This window comes from Octopus bimaculoides, chromosome 1 (assembly GCF_001194135.2).
Source record: "Octopus bimaculoides isolate UCB-OBI-ISO-001 chromosome 1, ASM119413v2, whole genome shotgun sequence".
NCBI classification, from domain to species: Eukaryota; Metazoa; Mollusca; class Cephalopoda; order Octopoda; family Octopodidae; genus Octopus; species Octopus bimaculoides.
Genome location: NC_068981.1, coordinates 39,828,890 through 39,832,333, shown reverse-complemented (window position 1 = coordinate 39,832,333; position 3,444 = coordinate 39,828,890). Strand labels below are relative to the sequence as shown.

The 3,444-nt window shown below is 35.0% G+C and overlaps 1 long non-coding RNA gene across 1 annotated transcript in view; it reads left to right on the top strand.

Moving 5' to 3' along the window:
• The first annotated feature begins 3,110 nt into the window (after positions 1-3,110).
• LOC128249824 (uncharacterized) overlaps positions 3,111-3,444 on the top strand; it is a 27,752-nt gene continuing 27,418 nt past the window's right edge. The window contains exon 1 of the long non-coding RNA XR_008265951.1: positions 3,111-3,179. This is a non-coding gene — a long non-coding RNA (uncharacterized LOC128249824). The remainder of the gene's footprint in view (positions 3,180-3,444) is intronic.

The window sequence follows — 3,444 nt, the reverse complement described above, 5'->3', positions numbered from 1 at the left end:
ATTAGGGTTCTCAAAACCTGAAAGAAAAAGGCTGATTAGAAGACTACAGATTCAAGCCATCAATGGAACTGTAAAGATATGTAAGACTTTCCAAAAATTTAGCACATAAATACATATGCATGCATCTAGACATGAAAATATATACATAAAAACGCATCCATAAAACAAACATACAAATCTGTGCATACACTAACACCAAATACTGCACACACACACACATATGCACACATATCTAGATGATGTTGATAAAAGTTCCAATGAAGGAGCCTTGAATCTATGTTAGAGTCCGGCTCTTTCTCTATGGACAAGAAATACAGAAATGAAACTGATTGATAACATACATACATACATACATATACACGTACACATACATACATACTTACATACATACATACATACATACATACATACATGCATACATACATACATACATACATATATATATATATATATACATGTACACATATATTCATACACATTCACAGACACACACATGTGCATGCATATGTGTGTATACACATTTGCATATATATATATGTGTGTGTGTGTGTGTGTGCGTGTGTGTGTGTATTTGCAGTATATAACGATAAAAAATATGGAGGCTGGTACATCCTCAATTTTATTTACTTCTATCTTACAATATGATACAGCGTAATTTTATGCTCACGACGATCCACACCTGTTTCCGCAGCTCAGAGTATAAGTAGTTACATATACAACAGGGAAAATTTTTTTGTGCAGCTTCGTTCAAGGTCTTTCAGCTGTTCATACTCTGTGCAGCAGAATCAGGTGTAGGTCGTTGTAATCATAAAAGTATGCTGTATGATATTGTAAAATAAGAGGGAATAAATTTTGAGGATGTATCATTCTTCACATTCATTCAGATAATACCACCAACCAGTGAAACGAACGCGGACTTTCGTATCGGAGTAATTTATAGCATGAGTGACACTCCTATTAGTCAGACGTTAAATACTAATCGATGCGTTTAGTCATAACCTGGAACATAACTAAGAGCTACCACAGTATCCGTCTGGATAATATATCCCTCTAAACACACATATACATACATACATACATACATACATACATACCTTGATGCATACGTACGTATGTATGTATGCATGTATGTATATATGTATGTATGTATGTATGTATGTATGTATGTATGTATGTATGTATGTATGTATGTATGTATGTATGTATGCATGTCTGTATGCATGCATGAGGAATGTTACAGGCATCTAAGGGGATGAAAAAATATCTTACAATGGCACCTGTAACAAAACACGTATTGCTAAAGAATATTACAGTCGAATAAAGAAAATTTGAACCTCGGAACTCTATGCATTCAATAAAACAGTGGCTCACGATATGTTTCCAGTGCCAGTACTCATATTAACATTTGTGCTGCTTGATTGGACGTTTGATGAGATCCGAGTAATTGATGTGAAAACCCGGAAGATACTAACCAATACACATAATTTCCACATCAACAGTGACGTAGACCGCCTCTACTTAAAACGAAAGCAAGGCAGCAAAGGTTTTACATCGATCAATTTGAATGTCATAGTATATGCCTTCGGCAAATCTATTAACCACCAAGTGTCGAAGTGCATCCCTTGACCATGTTTATACACATGAGGCTGATAACTTGATAACTTCATGAGACTTTGAAAGCAGCTCATTGAGCAGCATTTATTGTCAGATAATCTTAAATACATGCCCATAGAAATCGCACGACTCTACCACAATGTGTCATCAGATGAAAGGATGAGAGTATATCAGCAGAAGACCATGCATGGATATGTTAGTAGAAAGCTCTTAGATGATAGTAACATTGATTATCAAAGCGGTCTATCATGGACCAACAACCGGATTACTACCTCCTACTTTGAAGGGTATGCATTTGCAAGCCAAATACAGGAAATATCTATCAAATACCTGAAGCACAAAAGGGACAGAGATGCAGAAAAAGCAGTAAGAACTGACAACCAATGCAGACTTTGTGGAGTTGACACCGAAGATATCACCCACATCATAAACAGTTGTCCGAAAATGTCAACACGGTATTATCTACTGATGAGACATGATGCTATACCTAGGACACTGTATAATGAGATCCATCGGAAGGATAACCTCGAGTTTAAAGAAATAAGGACCCAAAGTATTGTGGAAGCCATAGCTACTCTTAATAAAAAGGAATACTGGTGGAATGTCCCAGTGAAAACCTCAGTAAAGTGTAAACACAATAGACTTGACATAATGATTTGGGATAGAGACGAGAAACTGTAAAGTTGCGGAAATCAGCTGCCCAGCGGATGTTAACATAAAGTTGAAGATCAGGGAAAAGGGGAATACCTACGCTGAAATATTGAGAAATCTGCAGTTACTCTATCCAGATTACAAGTTCAGGTTTATACCTGTAATAGTTTGGAGCAATGGGATACGTAATATACTACTTAAATACTAATCTTGAAAAATTAGGCTACTCAAAACGAGAAAGGAGAAAGCTGATTCAAAGGCTACGGATCGAATACGCCACTGGAAGTGTGGAAATGTGTAAAATTTTTCCAGAAGTTTATCATTTAAATACATACATACATACATACATACATACATACATACATATAAAAGATCAGTGTTGAGTACATGAAATTATCGTTCACTTACAAATGAAAAGAAATAAAAACAAAAATAACGGAAAAAAATGTGTTTATTATGTAGGTTTAGATTGTTTTTTTTACACTGGGTTCTAATTATTGTACACACTATTTAAATGTTCTATATGATTACTATATGCTAAAGTTAGTTATATTTAAACGTGATGTTAATAAAATGACGATACTGTGAGTGTGCTAGCGCTTACATTACTATCTAAATAAATATAAAACAATTATAAAAATGTAAATGATGCCCCTAATTCAACTAAGCTGGTATATCTACCTTGTGAGGAAATACATGAGAAACAATAATTCCTTCCGCCTGTAATCTAATTTTGTTGGGACTAATTTCATTTACTTCAACCATAATCACAGATCTAAATAAATTTCTAGGTAGGGGAGGTAACTCTTGTAGAGTTAGGTATGTTATCTCCCTTGAAAGGTTATCGATTAACACGAAAACGGAATTTAAAACATTGGGAATGAGCGAGAGGTTACAACACCTACAAGAGAACAGTATTTGAAATTTTGTTATTCTCTATTATTTTAATATTTTACTTTGGTTTGTTGTCGTTAGTCTAGCAAATTCCCTAGCAACCGATTCGTCTTTGAAGTTTTGTTACCTTTATAAGTTAATTTGTAATTATATCGTTTTCTATCTTTTTACCGATAAACACACACACACATACACATACACACACAGACAGACAGACACACACACACCAATGCACGCACGCATGCACGCGCACACACACACACACACACACACACACACACACAC